This window comes from Aythya fuligula, chromosome 7, assembly GCF_009819795.1.
Source record: "Aythya fuligula isolate bAytFul2 chromosome 7, bAytFul2.pri, whole genome shotgun sequence".
Lineage (NCBI taxonomy): Eukaryota > Metazoa > Chordata > Aves > Anseriformes > Anatidae > Aythya > Aythya fuligula.
In genome coordinates, this window is record NC_045565.1 from 23,098,490 (window position 1) to 23,120,809 (window position 22,320).

Below are 22,320 nucleotides of genomic sequence, written 5' to 3' on the forward strand. Positions count from 1 at the left end.
TGGGATCCCAGCAGCCAGCAGTGTCCTTTCATAGCTGTTCTTATCACTACAGCTGGATGAGCCACAGACGATGAGAAGGAGGAAGAGGCTAATAAATCAAACACGATCCCCTTCCCCTCTTGCTGGGTCCTTTCCTGTGGAAGGCAGGGAGGCATCCCATTTTTACGGGAAGGAGGGCCCCGTGCTCTGGCTGGGGGGGTGCTGGCAGACCCCGTGGCGGCCCCCGCAGCTGGCTGGGAGAGGCAAGCGGGTGCTGTGCAGCCTCGCATCCAGCCCCCAGCCCTAAGCCAGCATGGGTCCATGTCATCCCCTGTCCCTGTGAGCCCTGGCACCCCTGTGGACATCGGCTGTGCCGACCTCTCAGGGACCCCCCCGGGGGAGGGATGGCTGTACCGGGGCTCGCAGGGGGCTCAGCTCCGGGGGCTGGTGGGCACTGGGGCCAGGAGCATGGCTGAATCGCATCATTCCTGAAAGCCCAGCATTTAAATGGGATCCTCAGAGCCGTTTCTCATTCCCTGTAACGTAATCCACTTGGCTGTTTATTCCCAGTACAACTGCTGGAATCAACATTGTCAGCTTTTCCCCTGACAACTTGCTTACTTTCCACTAAACAAACTTCCCTCGAGAAGAGAAGCTGCTCTCCCCTATCCTCCTTCCCTCCCTGCTTCAAAAGCTCTCAGGCATTGCTCACATACTTTACGGAACCTGCGGAGCAGAGGTGCTACCTGGTTATCAGCTCAGCTCTTAGCCTTTCCAAGTGTGTTTACAGGAGAGTTCACAAGGTTTTAGCTCCAACTCTCTAGGAGGGAGAGAACAATTTCGCTGTAATATTACCCAAAGAACTATTTTAATGTCCTTTAACTCCCTTTGAATGTGAGCAGAGCAACTTCATAATTGTTATGAAGTTTAATCTTTTATTTCATAGACATAGTCTGAGAACATGGACTCTAGACAGCTAAGCATAATATTTAACTGGAACTCTACTAACTTGTGTAAATATTTCCCTTCTCCGTGATGGATCTGGTGTTTGGGGTGGGCAGAGGGGGTTGTACATCTGTTGCAGAAGGGCATTCCTTACCTTCAAAATTCAATCAGCCAGAGTTTGCTTAAGGACTTCTTTTTGTCCTGCACAACGTGTTTGTACGGTGCCGGAGGAAGTCCCCAGGTCGGCAGCAAGGTACACGAGGAGAGGTTCGGGAGTGAGGACACAGACCTGTTTTGGGAAGGGATGTTGAAGGGGATGAGTGAGCAGGGATGGAGCTTCTGGGGGATCCCTGAAGATGAGGGTTCTCCCCTGGAGGGCTGCATCCAGGAGTCACTTGGTCTCATGCAGTGCATACACTGTGGGCAACCCTGAGCACCAGTGTCCAACCCAGAGCAAGGGAATATTCAGCCCCGAGCCTCTGTGTAAAAGGGGCTCCTGCTCCTGCTAGTTCCTGCCATTCTTCAGTTATACCAAAGGAATGTAAATGGAGTGTTGTGCCCAAAGTCATATGAGAATACTTACTCCCATACCGCAAGCGTGGGCAAGTGGTATTGGCATCACACTTCCATGCAGTATCCCAATGTCTTTAAGAATGAAAGATCTTAGAATGGGAGGAGCATGATTCTGCAGTCCCCGTGGCACTGATGGGGCTTTTCCAAATACAGCCACCAGTTGCACATAGTCCCCAGCGGGCTCCCTGTCCCAGCCACCAGGCAGGGTTGTGTCCTTGCACCGGGAGTTGAGCTGCTCCCAGCAGCAGGTACCTCCAAGGTAAGAGGCTGTCTTAAAGCAAAATGTGCTTTTTGTGCTAAGACACAACTGAGACTGAGTGAAACCAGGCAGTTTTTCTGGCTCTTGTTCCTCTAGGAACACATGTTGGACTCTGGCTTAGGCCACTTCAATTTCTCTGGACAAGTATGAGCTTTCCTCTGCTCCTGTCTGCAGGCTTTCTCTTGCATCTTGCATTTGTTTGCTGTACGTGATCTCTCCAGGCTTACCGAGCCTGCCTGCCTGAGATGAGTGATAGTCTTTGATCCATGACAGCGCTATTTAAATGCTGTATAACATTTTGAGGCTTATTAATCTTTGCTGCCTCCCCGTGCTGCTCAGAGATAGGTATCTCGTTTCACACGTCAGCATCTCCTGTGCTGCCGGGCCAGCCCGTGGTGGAGCAGGGAGGGTGCACAGAGTTGCCTGCCCTCTGGAAACCACTGCTTGCAGCTCAGCCCTTCCCTACAAACACCTCTCTGCTTCTGCCCAGCTGAGCTAACCAGAGCAGGAGGTGTTTCTTTTATAGCCCCTATCAGCAGGAGTGGAAGTTGCAAGACTCACAGCAGGCTCTCTTGCTTTGCAGCCCTCAGGAGAAAAGTCCAGGTCACAGTGAGGGGATTTTGGAGCCCTGGTGACTGCACAGCATTGTGCTGTTAGTGTGTGAGGTGTGAGGAACTGCCCCAGGGCAGGGAGACTCAGTTCATGCAGGTCTTAGTGGTGCTCTTGAGGGAAGAGTGGAGCAGTAGCAGGCAGAGCTTTGGCAGATTAAGCCTGAAACCCTCCATCTGTGGTGCCAGTTTGTGCTGGGCTGGTGTCCTGCATTTGTGCTTTGAAGAACTGGAGATCTGCACTGTCTGCACCACACAGACTGGTTTCTGTACTGCTATTAAGTAAAGCCTGTTAAGCCTAATGGAAGAGGGAATTGCACAGGAGGTCAATAGACATATGTGAGAAACTGTCCCCTCCCGTATTTGCATGAAGTGTTAAGTGTAACTGAGCTTCCCAAGATACAGGGATGAACCATAAATAGTACACTTGCCTTCAGGAGTTCCCATCCCGAGGAAACAAAATAGTGCCCCCCTCCTCATTCTGAACAGCAGAAAAGCGTCTCCTCTTTCTGCTCTGCCTTCTGGTCGAAGCTGCAAAGCAGATTACTTCCCTGCACCAGGAGAACAGTGCTGACAGCTCTCCAGCCTGTCCTACCACCCCACATCTGCATCGGGAAGACAGGAAAACAACCTCAGGGTGTGTGGTGGGAGCCCCCCACCCTGCCACATCATGCGACATGGCCCCTAAAGGCAGGGAGCAAGAGAGGAGATGGAGAACCTCCCCAAGGTACGCAGAGCTTCTGGCCCACCACACGTGTTCCCACGCTACTGAGGGCTCTCACTGAGCTTCTTCCAGCCCCACTGAGAGAAATATGCCATATTTTATACATCACTATGCCTTTATCGTCTCCCGTGGTGATGGTAAGAGCCCTGCTTGCTGCAGCAGGGAATTGCATGGCTCAGGTCAAGCACCTGTGACTTTTGTGTTTCCTGCATATGTGGGCCTCCCCTGGTGGCCAGCAGTTCTGTGATTCCTGCTGAGGGATGTTGCTTTGGGAGATGGAGGTCCTGGAGCAGGAGGTGTTGGCAGGGCCCACAGCCCTCCTGTGGGGTGCTGGGGGGGTGCTTTGGGGGCTGACATTGCAAGGGGCTGTGCACGGAGTGGGGCAAAGGGCTGAAGGTGCTATAGATGCCTGTCTGCCAGACAGAAAGGCTGCTCAGATTGTTTTTTGGTACAGTTTCCCCAGACATATAGTTTTATCTCAATTTATAACCAGCTTCCATGGAGGACACCCTGTGGGGCTGGAGGGGGAGGTTGTGAGACTGGACCCAGGAGGGTCTCTGGGCTCCTTGCAGAGGTAAGTGCAGATTTCTTCCCTTTTTGACACCTTATTTTGGACCAGCCTGAACATGATGTGATCAACACAGCAGCTCTGTGTATCAACACTGTTTTACAGGGTGCTGTGGCAGGGTGCTTGGTGCTGTGCTTGCTCCCCTTCTCCCACTTTCTGAGGCTTGGTAACAGGCTGGTTATTGACTTCAGATCAAGCTGCCTGCCCTCATCTCCATCACAGACCATTATGGTGTACACATTATCCACAGTATCATATAAAATAGATCTGAAAAGGACCTCAAGAGGGCATCTTCTAGCCTTTTCCATGACAAATCAGCTGTACCTGGGTTCTGCTCAGGGAAAGGTGTATAAGGAGAGGTAGTGTTGTTTATCTGACCAGCCAATACTTTTGGAAAAGCAGACGGACTTCTGGGGGCTCAAACCTTTTATCAGAGCTGACACAGGAAAAGCAACATTCAAAGCTAAATACACATTGAAAACATTTTTCTTGAGTTCATCTCATTGATTAACGCAACTGAGGTACTGGTGGAGGAGTCATGCCAGCAAAAGGGGGGCAATTACATTGTTAGCTCCGATGAGGGAGAATATAATTGCCTTGAAACAGAAGGATTTTCCAGGAGAAAGGGTCAGAAAAACTGTAATATGTCATAAAAGTGATATCTGTGCTGGGGCTGTAGATAGTGACTGGCAGAGTCCCTTTTGAAGATGGCTTGCAGGTGTCTTCGGAGATGTCAGCATCAGAGCTGAGGGGGTGGTGCTGGCAAGCTCACCACGAAAAACATTCTCTTGTAACCAAGTGGGTTTGTGCCTTTATCAGCTGTTTATATGAGCTCATTCTGAAATGAAGTGGCTGTTTGTTTTCTCTACACAGCTTTCCGAGGGCATTTGGTGTGTGGCTGAAATATATTGTGATCCCGGGCGCGTGTGTGTGAAGCCAGCAGGCTGCAGGGCTCGGTGGCAGGGCACCAGCATTGCGCTGGTTTCTGGGACATCCTCATTAACAGACTTAACTGATGTGGCTTTTAATCTTAAGCCTCCTGCAACTGAGAGTCCATACCCTGCTGCAGCAGTCAGCTCTAGGATGTAATTATTTATATCATTGTGTGGTTGAGGTTTCTAAAATCTCTTGCTTCGCTTTAGGCGCGTTACACCATGTCCTCTCCCTGTGGACAAGCAGAGCCGCATACAGTGCTCCTTTCCTCCTTGCAGAAATCTCTTGCATATTTGAGGCTTGTTATCATGTTTCCCCTAAGACTTTTGTTCTGCACGCTGAACGACTGCCTTTCTTCTGCTCTTTCCTCATGGCCATGTTATTTTCAATTTGAATGACACATGCGTGGCTGATTCTGCCTCTTGAGGTCCCTTTCAGCGCTCTTTAAATTTTTTGTGGTTCTTGTTTGCTTGGTGTCCCTTGGGCTCTCTCCACTTGGTCTGGGCTTTTTTTGAAGTGTCTTGCCTTGAAATGAGCTGTGTTGTGCCAAGCTCTTTCTTGACTGAGAAGAGCCACAGGATTATTTAATGTCTTCTGCGTGACACTCCTGTCTGTGTGCCCCTGTACAATCGTGGATTTTATTGGCATGGTACTGCTTGTTCATGTCTGCATTTTTGTGTACGGTTTCCCAGCCAGTTGTGTGTTCCCCGTATGGAATTTCATCTAGACTCTATTTTCCTAATTTGCTAATTAAAACATTATACAGAACTGGAGTTAAAGCTTCACTAAAGTAAAGGTATATAACATCTGTTGCCTCTATCTCACATATGAGACCCCTTTTCTATGTCAAAAAGAAAGCAGGTTGGCTTCACATGGCATGGCTATTACTTCCAGCCCTTTCTCGCAGATGGGTTGTTTGATGATTTGTTCCAAATTTTTTTTCCAGGAATTGAAGTAATGTTGACTGGCCTGCAATTTCCTTGATTTTTCAACCTGTTGAACATAGCCACTTATATTTGCCATTTTGCAGTGTTCTGAAACCTCATTTGTCTTCCAGAAATTTTCAAAGATAGTTGCTGACGGACCTCAGGCCCATTTAGAAACATCACATTTAAGTAATCTTTCTTCTGCTCATTCTCTACTATAGCTCACAGTTGAACTCTGCTGCTTTTAATTGTGTTAACTCTGTGGTCTGTTATCATTTTGCATGAAGTCTGAACCAACAAAAGCACTGAAACATTTCAGCTTTGTCTCCGTGCACAGCTCTGCAAGTTGTTGGCTATTGTGAAATACCTTTCTTGTGTCCCAATTTATACCTCTCTGCTTCCTGAGACAGCTGCAAGCCACCCCCCTGGGACCACTGCCTTCTCTTACCCTAATTAGTGGTTTTACAACTCATTGTGTGCTGACGGTGTGTGTGTGTGAGAGAGGTCAGGAAGGTGAATCTCTTTTTCAGGTGACACTCTCTAGTCTGTTAAACAACACTTTGGCTTTCTCATTATCTGTTTTGGTTATTTCTTTTGTAACTGTGGGGAATGTGACTTCTTACAGCATATTTTGCATTTATTAAATTCGATTTACCATCCTATTTAACAAGCCTCATAAGAGAAAATATTTTATAAATTGTGTATCTGATAATGTAACTATAATTGTTGATTTTAATATGTAATGTCATTACCAGAACCAGCTTTTTCTGGGTGCTGTGTGGAGAATAAAGAAAACACATAAACCTAACAGAAAACAGATTTCTGTGTGAAGGGGGGAGGGCTGACACGCACTAACAGCTTCAGGAGGGCTTGTGGCGTGTTCAGTGGCATAAAACCATCTATTAACCTTTTCTCCCTGCTCAGGAGGTGATGAACTCTTTGGTCTGTCTCTTCCCACTAATGTAGTTATCAAATGTCTCCTCGTTACCGTTCATGATCCTTGCTGTGAGCAGTTTCTTTTTTGAACGCTTGGCTCTTTCGCTTTGTCCCCATTCCCTTGTGCCCTCCCTTTGTACTCTCCCATACCAGTCTGATGCAGCTTCCACTTCTCCTTCGTGTGCTGCAGGTCATTGGGGGTTTCTGATTAGCTCTCATTATACCCCTCTTCCCCTCCCAAACTTGCTTTTTTGCCTTATCTGGCTGCATGTTCACAGAATACCATCTTTCCTGAGCTCCCTTTTCCTTCAGTGAGCAATCCTGCTTGCCAGTCCTCGGAGCAAGCTGCAGCTCAGCTCACAACAGGCTGCTTTTATTCTTACTTTCCCTCCATTCCTAATGAGTACAAACCCCCTCATTCGGACTGCCTTTCTCACATTGCTTTCTACCTTCATACTTTTGCTGGTTCTTTGTTGATCAGAAGCAAATCTGAAGGAGCCTCCTTTCTAGTGCTGTTCCTGTCTCCTCTCTCAATTTTTTCCTCGATGCATTCCAGGAACTTGATGCAAGACTGTGTCTGATGTCTTCCTTTCCCAGCAAATGTGTGGGCAGTTAAAGGTCCCTAATTACCAGCGGGTTCTGTATTTCAGATGCTCCCAATAAGCCCGTGCTTCTGATCTCCCTGATCTTGTAGCCTGAAGCAGACCCCCAGTGTGCCAGTGTCTGGGCTCCTTCCACTCTTATGTTACACAGAGTTTTTATACCTGCCCTCTGCGTGACTGAATTTCACCCCTGCTTTTTTTGCCGGGCCCCAGGATCATCCAGGTCTTCTCATGGGATATTTCTTGCTCCCTGTGCTGCTGATGGTTTCCCTCTCTGCCAGCCCTGGGCCCAGCTTTGGCTTCCAGCCACAGGATCCTGGGATCTTGCTTTGCCTCTCGCTGCCCCGTGCAGCGCCTACGTGCAGCACTTGGGGCACTCCTTTGCTTTTCTCTCTTCATAAGTAGAACAGATTTGGCTCCTCAAGCTCCGCTTTGCAAAACTCCAGTTGTAGCTCCTCCTTTGTCTTGTGGCCTTGCAGGACAGACTTTTCCATCCTGTCGATACGAGCTCCGTATTGTTTTCCCGTACGTGTATTATCTTGCACTTGGCTGCATTAAAGCACGCCTTGCTGGACTGTGGCCATGCAGCCATACAAATCGGATCGCAGGGTGAACACGGTCTGTTTTGTTCGTTATTTACTAACCTGCTTGTGCTATCTGCACGCTGCCTCCAAGGATTTTATATTTATCTAAATTATTGATAAAAACACTGAGTCATGTGGGGTCAGAAGCGGGCTATGAATGTTTTTGTTGTGTCAGCCACTTCTCGCCATCTACTTATGCTGAGTTATTCTTATTAATGCAAGTTCTTAAATCAACTTGTAACAGTTAGATGGGACTTCATTCTGTACGATGTATGTTGGCTGGCAATTAGTTGAGACATGAATATAATGAATTATCGCTAGATTGTCAAATTATCTTTTAATTAATTTATCTAGGTCTGATGCCAGGCTGACTGGTGGCAATTCCCCAGGCAATTAGCCTGTCCTGCTAAATACCAGCACAGGGTTTGCACTCTTCTACCCATCTAGAATTACTTGGCATTCCAAGATTTATTAAAAATTAGCGTCAATGGGTCAGAGATCTCCTTAGCGTACTCAGAGGTGCAAATTATCCAGGGCGGATGACTTAACTGTGTTTATCTAAAGCAGATGTTATCTAACACATCTCTCAATTATTAATAAACTGTGAAGTACATCATCTTATTAGTTCATCATCATATATTTTCCTCCAAAACAAAGTGCTTATATTTATATTTTTGTAGCTTAGTCAGTAATTTTGTAATGTGGACAGAATAATGGACCTATATCTCTGTTCATGTTTCCCTTTCTTTTATATTTAAATTCCCACTAATAACTCTGCAAGATATTATATTTTTCTTCACGTCTTTAAATACTTCGTAAATTTTCTACTCTTCTTAATTTCCAATTGGTTGATATTTCTTTAGCTTTATAATTGTAGCTTATTTTGTTTGCTCTTCTAGCTGTCTATGCCACTTTTTAAGGATGGGTTTTCATCCATGGGTGCTGGAATATGCTGCTTTTGGCCATCTAAAACACTTAAAGTTTAAATAGTCTTTTATGCAGTTTTTTGTCCTAATCATTTCCTTATAGAATTTTTCTCAGCCTGGAGAAGCTGAAGCACCTCATGAATGTATTTCTGGCTGGTATTATGTTCAGCGTGCCCAGCTTCACTAGCTCTTCTCCAGTGCCCATTTGGAGCCAAGGCTGCCTCTATGGACAGACTGTGTGCCAAGTTCTCCGCAGTTTAAAAAATAAATTAAAAAAATCTAGCAAACTGTGACACAGCAACAAATCGTGCTGCAGTTGGAGGAGTATCACCAGGTTTAACGCTCCAGCCACCATCCCAACATATTTTCTCCCCGAGAAAAATAACAGGACCAGTATTTATGTGCTGCTGGAGAGCCTTGCAGCTGGAAATCAGGACTGCATGTCCGCGGGGTGGTTGCCTCCTCTGTGGTGTACAGGATGCATCTGACGGCCCCGTGCTCCGTGGCTGGGCTCAGACGTGGAGAAAACAGAAGAAGGGAGAGGCGTGGGGGGTGAGGAGCTGCAGACAGAGCCGGGCTCCTGCCTGTGCTGCTCGGTGGGGGCACTGCCTGCTGGTGGGAACGCGGTTGGCTTCCCAGGATCTGTTCTCCGGTTGCTCATGCTAACCCCTTTTCCATCTGTCCGCTCATTTATTATTTACTGCTTTCTCTTGCTCTCTTCATTAGTGGCTCCTGGTGCTCCTGGCTCAGGATGGGGGACGTGAGGGATGCAGCGAACACCCCTGTACTGCTGCTCTGCCCGCGCCCCTCGCCGTGGGGACAGGAGCCTGTGGCATGCACTGTTAATCAAATTCTTTAACTCTTTTCCAAGTTGAGAAAAGGGTCAAAATCCTGGAAACAGGAGGTTCTCCAAGTTCCACCCGCGGTCTGCGGTCTGCTTTTACAGAGGCTCGTGCTGGGGATGGGTGCGCCAGGGGTGGGAGACAAATATGGGAGCCTGTGGAAATGTATGCCCTGCACGGCTGAATGTGGTGGGAGAAGAGAGAGGCTGCAAGGTGTTCAAAGGAAACTTTGGATCTCTTTTTACTTCATTAAGTTTTATATTGTGTTGCTGTGCCAAGAGACACAATCATTGACTTTCTTGAAGAAATAAGAAACTCCATGAATTTAAGTACTTTTTTTCTTTTCTGTTGAGAAGGTGGCAAAAGCAGACGTTTTGTAGGAGAAACTGAAACCAATTCAACTATAATTCTATTAACTAATTAGGGTAGCCCTGGAAATGGGGCTGAGACTCGCAGTCCTTTTTTCTTCTCTTTGCTGGGGCACTCCAAGAGTCGGATCACCTGGGGAAAGCATGTTTAAGAAATACCAGATGGTCTCTGCGATGCTCCAGCTGTGGACAATCACTCCCAGCCAGGCAATCTGCCTTGCTGTTGAAGCCCTCTAAAACTGTGCTGCCCATTTGTCATGCTTCTCCAATTGCAGCGCTCTGGATAGCTTCTTTTTTCCCTGTCTGGCTCTTCCTTTCCAGTTTTTATCACCCACCCCCTCCATGAGCTAATGTAGTAACATCCCTTCATTGGCTATAAATCCATTGAAGAGCCATATATAAAATATTACTTTGTTAGGGAAGATTGGGAAACATCTGTTTTTTACCCATAAGAGTCAGTCTCTACTTGTCTCGTATGACGATGTGACTATTTATATATTTGTAAAGTAAAAAGAAAGAGAAAGATGGGAATCCTAGAAACAATTTGAGTGGAGCCTCTAAATGGAGGAAACTGATTCAGCTCAGGGATTTGTTTGGAGGTTAATGGGAAGGAAAAAATAAGGAAGGTGGGGAACGACACAGTCCAATAAGTTGTTTAGATGTCTGACAAAGTAATAGTTGTACCAAATGCAGAAGGTCCTTCTGGAAACCTTTTGATGTTGGATAGCTGTTCCTTGTCAATCTCTGGCATGTACACCCACAGTCTCGTTGGGTGGGTAATCCTTTTTATGTTGTCTGTACAGAGCAGGAACCTGGGCACGGTGACAGCCCTTGGGTCAGAAGGAGGCTGTAACCACAGGTGTTTGTGTATAGCAGTTAAAGTGGAAAATGTACCTCCAGAGGCTCTGCGTTTAGGTGGGTACAAGGGGCAGATGCCCTTTGCCCGGCCTGCTTGGCACTAGTGCCTGGCAGAGCAGCCTGATTTTGTGCACCTATTTGGGATAGTCTGTGGTTTTATATATATATATATATGTGTGTGTGTTTATATATATATATTTTTTTTGTTTGTTTGTTTGGTTGGTTGTTTTTTTTTGTTTGGTTCTGTGTGGTGCCAGGAGTCAGACTCAATGATCCTTGTGAGTCCCTTCCAAGTTGGTGTGTTCTAGGATTTGACATGTATGTCATGACTCTACATGCGTGGCACTTAACTGATGTCTCCATCCCCCTCGCCAAGTCTCTGTTGTCTTGTTGGCCAAGTGGCCTGTGCCACAGCTGTCTTCTGTGCCCTGTGAGGCTGGCATACAGGAACCAAGTGCTGGAGCTCCTCGTGATGGCTGATCTTCCACGCTGCTCTCCTCCCTTCCTGGCTGCGTTCAGTGCCCCCAGCTTCACCCTTGCTGCACACACATGAGATCCCACTCTCAGGTCTCTCATCCCCAGTGTTACAGGTTGCCACATTGATTTGGATCCAGCTCACTCCTGCGGGGTGGCAATGCCCCACAAAGGACATCCTCCCCATCCTACCCACCACCCCTGTACATCCCATGTAACCTCCACAATGAACAGCTGCCTGCTCTCTCCTCAGCCTGTCCAAAACGCAACTCCATGTTCATCTCCCTCATTTAGCACTCTCCTGCCTTTCCCACAGGGCAGCATCTTCTCTGTGGCCCCATAACCTGCTCCCTCTCGCCTTTCCCTGCACAGCAGCTGCAGTGCTGCCGGGGCTCAGCTGGGTCTGATGGATATTTGCCTTCATCATAGCCTCATGGCCCTTCTGCTGGACTCTTATGGCTTTTCCTTTCTCATCCTCCCTGTTGTGCTCCCTGCGATCATGCTGTGCAGCCTCTCTTCCTAATCAGACCTCGGGCCCTCTTCTCCCTGCCTGGTCAGTGTCAAGCTCTGCTCCAGCCCTGGGCACTGGTGGAAACCCCACATGACACCACCTCCAGCTGGTGCGGCTCCCCGCTAATGCTAGTGATAAGTATAAGGCTATTTTAAAACTGTAAGATATTAAATAGACATCACTGCTCTAACACCTGCTGTATCTCTGTGCTCTCAGTGCCAAAGCCCTCAATTAAGTCGCATTTTGTGTCAGGGGACTGGTGGAAAATCTGCTGCCTGGCTCTTGCAGGCTCCTGTTGTTAGCCAGCTCTGAGTCTGGGAGTGGTATCTGAGTTTTACATGTCCGTGTACTTTGATGCTGGATGTAAATTGGGTCTTTACAGGATCAAAGAGTACAGACTGTATTTGTGAGGTGGAAGTGGTTAATGAAAAGGAGTTGGAGATCTCATGTTGATAATGAAAAAGGAGATGCTGCAAATAGCAGGGTGGGCATGGGCAGCAGTGGCTGGGAGGACAGGCTCTGTTCCTCCCTGTGCCCAAAGGGAGCCCTGGAAGAGTCAATGGGAAGCCTTAACATTGGAGATGGCATTGGTGAGGCAGTACTGAGCAATGAGTCCAGTTCTCCTGTCCATTTTACGGAAGAAAAGATGCTGTTGAGTTACAGAATATTCAGAAAAGAGCAATAAATGTGACCAAATCCTGGAAATATGGAGTTGCCGACAAGGTTCTAGTGAGATTCATCTCCTTATTTTGTCCAAGGGAAAATTAAAAAGTAACTTGATCATAGCGTACAAGCACCAACAAGGGGAAGAAGGAGCTCAGAGCAAAGAGCTTGAAGTGTTAGCAAGGAAAGGCACAAAGAGAACCTATGATTTAAAGCCTTGTGCAGGACAACCCTGGGCTAATAATGTGCAGATTTATAATGCTGAGAATAAATGTTGGAACACTTCTACCTAGGTATGAGGTGAATTAACAATCAGTCAGCCTTAAATCAAGGCTCTTGCTGAAACTGTTTCAGACAGAAGTTATGGATTTGGTGTGGTAATTATTAGGTTAGCTCCTCTAACCCCTATCAAACAGGAAGCAAAACTATGTTATATTAATGGCCCTTTCCATTCTTATAATCCGAATAAATGTGTAATGTGAGTGTGCCCATTAGAGAAGAGCTGATCACAGTGATTTGTTGCTCCCTGATACCCAACTGAATTAATTAGCCTTTGCTAGCAAATTGGCCAAATGGGCCCTTCACCCTGCAGGGAATGATGCTGAGGTCAGACTATGGTTATTGTCCTGGCTGAGCAAGGATGTGAGTTTAGCCCCTGCCTAGGCTAAAACCTGTCTGGCCTTGGCATCATGTGCACTCCAAGAAAGATCAAGTGTATGTCTGGGTTGTTTGGCCAGAGTTGGCTGGATTTAGGCAAGCTGAGCTGCTCACTGTTGCCATAATGTCCCCCAGAGAGGAGCTGATGGGCTGACCAGGACAGTGGGGTAGCAGTCATCCTGCCATCAGGTCCTTCCTCAGACCAAGATCCAGAGCCCAAACAGCTGAAATGCAAGAGATTCCCCAGGAGGGGCCTGCGTTTGATACAGTAGTCTTTATTTTCCTGCTTTATTTTAAAGCTTGTTCATTCCCCAGCTAAAAAAAAAAAAAAAAAAAAAAAAAAAAAAGATTTAGCAGATATTTCATTGAATAAGTGTAGTAGAGCTACTTCTGAACTTTGGTGTCCAAAAGTTCATTTATGATCTTGCTATATATAAATTCCCAGATCTAGGGTTTTGACACAGAAATAGTCTTCATTTGATAGAATGCTACAAATTCAAGTTTCAGAAATTATCCTCTTGAGCCATCTCCGTGGTGTTTGGCACCATGACAAGTCATTAGTCAATCCTGAAATAGTCATCAAGCAGAGAAACAGCTTATTTTATATACTGTTTCTTAGAGAGTTAAATATTTCCACATATTCAAGCTCTGATTGGAGTCTTGAATCTTTTCCAAATGTTCAACCTGTAAAGATATTTGAGAACCCCAGGACTTCGACTCTTTCCAAAAAATGATAGATTTCACTTGAATTTTCACAAATGGAAAACCACAACTCCCCATAGCTGCAAAGAAGCAGCTGTCATACCAGGTATGGAGTATGAGAAAACACTTTCTAAAAGCTTCAGGGACTTCCCATTATCTGGAAGTTTTTAGTGCTCTTAAAATTTGTGAAGAAAATAGTGGTGTTTTTTTTTTCAGGCACAGCGTTGCCTCAGATAATCGGCTGCACCTGTTTGGAAGCAGCGCTTTGCGTTGTTCCTTATGTAGGCTGTTGCACGTGTTTTTGTTAATTTTTCCTAGAAACCCAAGTGTCAACAAATCGGAGCCCGCGCAAAATCACTAATTGGTGTTTCTGAAGCACTTTGCAATTGGAAGTCTGATGTCTGGAGCAACTGAAGCAGGCTTCAGAGTTTCACAGCTGAAACCCTGGGGTGTGGGGTACAGGCAAAAAAAAAAAAAAAAAATCAGTAGCTCCAGATAAACAGCTCCAAACCTAGAGCTGCTTTTGTTGCTGCTGCTATTCTTGTGTGGTTTTTATTTATTTATTTATTTATTTATTTATTTATTAATCTCGATTCAGAAACTTCAAAAGATTTAGTAATAGTGGGCTTCCTACAGGAAGGGTAAATGTTGGGGGAGATTCAGCACAGATATGCTAGATGAAAATTGGGAAATGAGGGGTTAAGTCAGGATGACGTAAATCGTTATTCTGCATTTAAAATAATAGTGCTAGGGTAATTCTGGTGTTGGGGCTTCTGCTTTTATTGGCTGATAGGTTGCTAAAATGTGTGGTGTTCTGAATTGGTAAATGATTCCTATTTATAGGACAGGTGTCTTCTGAAGTCCTGAGTTCAGTCTGTTCTGTAATCCCAGATCCTGTTTCTGATCTGTTTAATAACGTGTGACAGAAGACGACAGGAACCTTACAGGCTGAATCGGACTGGGAATGTTTTTAATTTAGCTCTGCCCAGCAGAAAGGACCGCTTGCTGCAAAGGGTGTCTTTTTATAAGGGGCTTGTCCTTCTAAAATTCATTTTTGGACTTATTTCATCTTGAAACATGTTGTTGTTTGGCTCATTTACATGCAGCCCAAACACTGCTGAGTGTGCCAGCCTCCTTTTGCACTGACTCGAGAGGAAAATGCTTTCTACATATATTATTTTTTGCACATCTTTTCTAATGGTCATGGGAAAAACAGTGCACTTGTTTTAATTGGAGAGTGTCTTTTGCAAACATCAGTAAAATGTGATCCAAGGGGCTAATGAGGAGCTCTGAGCATGGAGAAGGGTGATGCTTTCATGGGTATGTGGTGGACAGCCCTGGGAGCAGGGCTGAGGTGTGTGCAAATAATCCCTTGTTTCCACCAACATCTACGTTAAATAGGTTTAGGATACACAGTTTCATCAAACAGGGGGTTGGATTAGTTGCAATTATTTATGTGACTGTCAAAATGATGGTGGCTTGTGAGGAGCAGCTTGCTGGGGGCTGAACGCTGAGGATGCCGTAGTGCCAGAAAAGGGACTGGGTCTGGGGGAGGGGGCCATGAGAACTGGATGGGAGGTTTGGCTCCTCTTCAAGCTGTTCCTTAGTCTTCTTGGCCAGCTGGTGTGAGATGTTATGTTTGTGTTATTTCTGGAAGTCCCTGGGGAGCTGGGAGTAACTCCGTGCCTCCTGTTCCTCTGCGCAAGAACAGGAGGGCAGTCCAGGAGCAGCACGAGCCTTTGCCTTCACCCCCTGGATGTCGCAGGGTTTGGCCCCAGGTGGTGTAAGCACAGAAGGTGTGAGGGGAGGGATGCAGGCTGCTGTGCTGATCTGTGGTGCCCCTGCCTTCCTCCACCGCCTCCATCTCCTGGGCTTCTTTGGTTTTCATCCAGCCATCTCTCCGTTTCCCCAGATGTGTCCTCCTGCCCAGGCAGGTTTGGGGGGATTCAAGTACCACTGCGCCCTGCAGGCTGGATGTTGCATGTACAGAAACTCTGCATGGCCACATGTCTGGGGAGCCCAGATGTGTCCACACATGCGGGAGTCCTGAGCGGCTGCCAAACGTCTGGAGATGTAAGGAGTGCCCGCATGCATGGGAGCCCTGAGCTGCTGCTTGTCCGGGAACTGATGATGCCTTCTTGGAACTGGAACCTCTTGGGGAGCCTTGGATGGACCAAGTGTGTGTGTGTTATACGATTGCTCCTAGTGTGCTTGAAGGAAATGCAAGATCTCAATGAGGAGCTGGTCTGCGTGTGTCCAAGCCCAGCACATCCCCAGCGGGATTAGGCTTGCTGCACATGCACAGCCTGCTCCATACAGACATGCATACTTGAGAAATCCCAGCCAGCTTGTGCTAGGCCTTTATGTTCCCTTCTGAAAATTGGGTGTTTTCAATCAGAATCAGTAGGAAGGCACTCTGTCATGTCCTGGCTTTGAGGAGGCATGATCCTGGGTATGTCCTGAGCCTCAAACTCTTTTTCCATGCCAGCGCTCTGTGATTACTTACAGACCATCTCTGTCCACTTTCTGTGCGGGTCCCTGCAGGGGTCTCTGTGTTCCCCTCCTCTTTGCAGCAGAAAAGAGCCACAATGTTCACTCCTAGCTCTGAAAAACGAGCAAAACTGCTTTGCTTTTCTCACTGTGTGGTGTGCCAGGGCTCCTGTCAGCTATGGCCAAGGCACCAGCCGCTGATTCGCTGAGTCCCCCTTCCAGGGGATGAAACTCTCGGGATATTCCCTTCTTCTCCAGGGGAACAGATTTGTTTTGGCATTCGCCCTCATGTGCACACTCCCCCTAGTGAATTCCAGGGCTAAAAAATCGTGTGGGCTTTAGGCGAGAGCTGCCTCGCTTGTCATTTAATGATTCCACCTCTGAACTGAGACCTTGTTCCTTCCCTTGCTGCCTTGATGATATCTCATTTGTCTTTTCTCCTTTTATTTAGTTTTTCCTACATTTTTCGCACATTCTGTAGATTCTCCTGCATTCCAAGTGTCTTATATTTTCATGCCTCCTTTTATCTCTCTATTCATCTATCCCAGTATAGACAACAGAAATGCTAAGTCCACATAATCTGTAGAAAGCATGAACTGGGTTGTTAGACATTTTCCAAACATTACACTTCATGGAAATATTTTCCTGTAAGATGTAGAAATGAAACAGCTGTCTCCCGCTCTCTCCTGGGCTGTTCCTGTGCAGGCTCTCCTGCTCTCTGAATTTACAGCACCATCCCTTGGACAAGTGACCAATGGCCGGCTCCAGCCCGCTGTATTTATGATGTGCCGGGCGGTGGTTAAGACGGTGCTGTGTTTACGCAGGGTGATTAACGTACCGCAAGACACCCAGGGCAATGTTTGCAGAGCAGGGAGTGTTTTGCCAGCTCGATTGTCACTAGGAGATGTGGAGCAGGTCATGGCCGATGGCTCGCTGCACACCCCTCTCTGTATGAACTGTTGGCAGTCAGTCTCCTCCCGCTGGGCTGTGGGACGGGCAGGGATGTTCCTGACTTGTGCATCCTCCTTCCTGCCTCATTCTTCTTGCCCTGGGCTCAGATGAGTGATTAAAAACCCTTGAGCTCCTGCCAGGAGCTCGGTGCTGGTGGAGGGAGCAAAATGAAATGGGTGCCCCAAGGAACCCAGTGCGCTGGTTGCTGGGGCTAACCCCACGGGGTCCCTGCCCACCCGGACATGCTCCAGATGCCCCCTCCTAACTCCACTGCTTATTCTGCCTATGCAACGTCATTTCAGCATGCTGCTGAAGGTGTATTGATTTGCTGAAGGTAATTATTTCTTGATTGTAATGGCATTTTTTGGAAGTTTAATGTATCAGCAGAGTTTTCTGTGCTGAGAAGGCCAATCAGAAAAAAAAAAATGAAAGAAACTGCAGTAAAAATGATTGGGCTGAAACAAGCAATCTTTATCTCCTGGCCTCTGCGTGGAAAGAAGTAGAAGCAGGGCTTTTTGGACAGAAGTGTGAACAGCAGTGTTGGTGTGAGCTAGAGCAGAGTGCGCTTCTGAGCAGATGATGGAAGAGGAGAGAAATAGCGAAATTTGTATGTTACTGTCACCAAAGTGAGCAACCAGAAAAAGAGTAGGAGGGACCAGAAACTGCTTGAAGACTCGCTTCCCTCCAACATTTTACTTGAAATGAGAGAGCAGATACTTGCAGGCAATATTCCAAGCTCAGGTTATATCTTCAGAGCTTGTTTGGAAAGAGGATTTTTGGCTACAGCCCACCCTCAACCTGAATGACTGGGTGATACCACAGGGAAGAAACCAGCAAACAGTAAACTGTAATTAAATTTTTAGCATTTGTTGACTGTGCATCCCTTATACTACCATCTTATAACTCTCCATATCGTAATTTGCTGCTTTTAGCTTTGACTTTGATATTATCAAACAGAACTGCTCTTACCCATCAACATTGCCCACTGAGGAACTTGATGCCTATGGGCAGGATGGGTGCTCTGCTCCTGTGGGAGGACTGAATCCCTGCAGAGGTGCCTGGCTGCTCTCCAAGCCCCTGCCTCCCAGATGCACTGTGGAGTTCTCATGCTCTGGGAGCTACTGTGGTACATGCACAGCAAGGCATCAAATGGACTGTGCAGAGCATATCTGGCGTGTCAAAACTGCTGTGTGTTTGCAGCATCCCTGAATTGTGTGCCATGGACCGCTTCCTACCTTTCTGTCTTCACCTGTATCATATTTACATAAAATAACATTCTCTGCATAAACGCTTTTCCTTCTTAGTTTCTGTGGCAATACTTCAAATAACCGAGCTCCTCTCAGTGGTGGATGCTGCACAGAGGAGCAGGTTGTGTCAGGACTTGGTGCAGGTGCATCAAGGTTGAATAACTGGTGGTGTTGCCCATATGTTCAGGGTTGTCACAGACACCAACAGATACCTACATGTTGTTAGAGTGCTTTTTTTTTGTTTGTTTGTTTTTTTCTGGGTAGCCCGCAGGGCTTTTCATGTCTTTGCCAAGTGCTGTTGTGTTGTCTCACTCTTTTGGGCATGACACAACTCTTGGCACAGCAGCCTTCTGTGCTTTGCCCTTGCAAAGACTCCAGAGTTTTTCCCTGCAATGTGACTCAGAGGGGTACGTGAGGGCTTCCAACACTATGAATGTGCATGTGGACAGCATGAAGGGAAAAAATCAGGTCACTTACCAGTGCCAAACTCTTCAAAACATGCTGCAAAACATGCTGTTCATGTGCACCTCAAGCACTTTCCATCCCTCTTCTCTGCCCTGTTTTCCCTTGACCTCTTGGGGTGGGAAGGAATGAGAGACGCTGGTGATGCACACTTTCCAACTATTTCTGGCTGTATAGATCAACTGTGGTTTCTCACCAAACTGCTCACCTTTTTGGGGCAGTAGGGGATGTGTGCTGTTCAGCGTGCACAGATTGCAGTACTCCCCCAGCACGCTGGATGGGAGCATATCCAGCCATGCCAGGGCAGCTTGCCCACACGTTAGCAGTCCTCAGCACGGTTCTGGCCATGCCAGCCTGTCTTTTGCAAGCAATTCCTGGGTGTGGGATCGTGGCTGGAACATTTGGCCGCACAAACTTATTTTGGAGGCTGTTAGATAATTACAGTAGACATGGGCTATTTGGTGTAAGTTGGGCTTGGTGCCAGGAATGTCCCTGGACACTTACCAGCACAGACATAACCTCCCTGTCCTACCCTCATCCATCTGCTGGAGACCTCCTCAGGACTTTGCTGAAGTAGCCTGCCTTGAAGAAGCAGGATGCAGCACGTTTTATTTCTGAATTTGGCTGTTTCTCTTGTTTCATAAATCCCAGGTTTGCTCTTTCCTGAAGGGCCAGGAAAGAGCAGCAGGTATCTGGCTAGGGTGGACCTCAGACAGGTCCTGGGTGTCTCTTACAGAAACACATTTGTGATTCAGTGTTCCTGCCTGTAACCCAGCACTGAAGAGCTGTGGGAGGGATTTCTCTCACAGCTTCTGTTACAGGAGAGTGCTCAGTGAAAATCCCATCCTTTGCCAATGTGGCTTGTGCTGGATGAGGCTGCATGCAGAAGGGCACAGGAGGGAGGGCACTTGGCTTGTCTGCATGTCTCTGAGCACCCTGGATGCTCTCCCACAGGCTTTGGGCTTTGCAGGGAGGTGGTTGGAGGTGTAGCCTCCCACTTGCTATGGCTTTATGGACATCCCAAGTGGCTTCTAACTTGGTCTGTTTGCATGAGCTCTCTGGAATTTTGTGGGTAGGAAGTTCCTGTTTTCTCTGGTTTCTCTGGAGTCTCCTCCAAGTGCATGATGATCTGCTGGCTGTTGTTCGAAAGCTCATGAGCTCCCCATGGCAGCAAGATTTGGAAGTGGACAGCTTTTCAATTTATCAGTTTTGGACAGAGGAAAAGAATAATTCTCTAAGTGTACACGTAGAAATAGGAAAACTCAGAAGAGGCAGCAGAGCTCCAGCAAGTCTCTGGAATTAAAAGTCCTGTAGTTCAGCATAACTTGGATGTAGCACTGCTGCTTTGACCAGGGACTGTGGCTATGGATGTGTCCCTTCAAGGAAGTGACAGCAACTAAGGACAGTTTTTATACTGGGATGTAAAGTGGGTTACAGACTTCATATTTCTTATTTCTTGCATTTGAGGAATACATTACTGGATTTGAACACAACCACTGGCAACTGCTATTAAAATGATTTTTCAGAACTTTCCTGGACTTAAACTCACTTTGTGAAGGGGGGATAGCAGGAGGATCAAAGGAAAATGCACAAGTATATGGCTAATCTAAAATGAATATTTCAATCCTAGTATTTCAGAGCAATTAGCAATAATACTCTTCTGGTTGTTTACTGACTATACGAAAAAAGAAAAAGCATTTCCTTCTGTATCTGTTTCATGAAACGTTTGTAACTTGCCTTATCTATGTTGGTATCAAAAACATCATATGTGGCACTGCCTTAATGACTCCTGGGTTGCCTACAATGTCTTCAAAGGAAAGTGTATTCAGCTGTTGGAGATGCTTATAAAGGAGCTAAATTAATCCCTGTTCCTGAGCTTTGCAAAATAGGTTAAACCAACATGCAGTGCTCATGGATATTATAAGCTCAGACATGCACGCAGTGAGACTACTGAATTAAGAAATAACTGCTGGTTACTGTTTGAGCAGCTTATTGTAATTATCTCTTTATTTTCTGTGTACATTTTGCCAGGCAGAAATTATAAGAAAACTTAAAATGAGCTTAATACTGAAATGTACTGTTTTGCACAATTGCTGTTTGTGCAAAGCCCAAAGTTTCAGCAAAAGCCAAACATGAATGGAGAGCAGAACTTGAGAATATGTAACACAGAGCACGCTAGTGTGTTGAAAAGTTGGGCACAAGAGTTGCTCTTCAGTACAAACAGCCAACCCCTGTTTCCACTACCCTCAGCAAATGTTTATTTGTTCCCAAATGCTTCGTCTTGTATGACTAATGAATTTAAAGTGTTCTGAAAATGTTGGCCTCACAGGGCACTTCAATACATGAAAAAGCTTGTGCTTTAAGTCTCGATACTAATTCTTAACATTAACTTTTTCAAGTCCTGTTCCATGTACCTTGAGGGGCTCTCACAAGTTGGGAGTTGGATTTGATGATCCTTCTGGGTCTTTTGAACTGAGGATATTCTGTGAAGTTAGTTCTGTGCCACATTTTGTCCACGCCTGATGGCAGGGTGAGTCTTTGACTCATGTGACTTGGTGCTGCAGCACCAAGACATCCAAGAAGTGTTGAGTAAAAGTCAAGAACGCATGCAGCCCCTAAAAGAAAAACGCATGCATTTTGCAGTTAGTGTACAACAGATGTTTTTTATTAAGTGTTAGTGCCAGGCAGAACTGGACCCAGGTACACCACAAGGGTTCTACAATGCAGCAAGAGGAGAAACAAGCTGGAGAATGAAGGGACTTCTTGTGTTAGGCTCAAACTTTGGCATCCCTTTCATTTTCTAGCATAGTGATTATCTCCTGCTTCCCTGTCATGCAACTTACAATGGGAGTAGCTGCTAAATTGCCAAGTGAAGAACTTGAGACTTGATACCAAGTTCTTCTCACAGCACTGCTGTTGGTACATGGAGTGACTACCCTCCAGGGGAACAAGGGCCATCAGGAGCAGAGACCTTAATGTGCATGGCTTTTCTCCTGCATTTTAGAAGCGTGTTGCAAAAGACATGGTGAAGTCCATCTGTGCAGTGCCTCTAGCCTAAGCACGTATGGAAACCCAAACTGCTATGGAAATGACTTTATATGTGATATTCAGCCCATATAAGTGGTGTTTAGAGGGCTTGTGTCCTGGAAAGAGTCGCCCAGACCACAGTGCCTCTCCAGGTCAAACCACCACACCTGAACCTCAGCACTGTGGTCTGGGGCTGCAGATCCACCCTCAGAAGCGCCCTGTGGTGTGCAGCCTAAGGAGAAGCAAAAGCCACTTCTCGTTCTCAGGGGACGTGGCAGAGGGGTTTTGCCTCTTGGCTGCAGCTCTCCCACCGCAGCAGAGCAGTGTAAGCTGGCCGTGAGCCTGAAAGCCCTCCTGGGCAAGCCCAGGACCAGACGTGCCACTGCCCACCCCACAGCTAGCTCCCTGGCCAAGCTGGGCAGCACTCTGCCAGCACCGCTGCCCGAGCTGCTTTGGTCTCAGAGGGGCCTCTGGGGCTGCTGGAAGACAAACGAGTCCCTCCCTT

At 46.8% G+C, this 22,320-nt stretch overlaps 1 protein-coding gene across 1 annotated transcript in view; it reads left to right on the top strand.

The window, feature by feature from the left end:
* HPSE2 (heparanase 2 (inactive)) overlaps positions 1 to 22,320 on the top strand; it is a 96,689-nt gene that overhangs the window by 13,108 nt on the left and 61,261 nt on the right. The window lies entirely within an intron of this gene.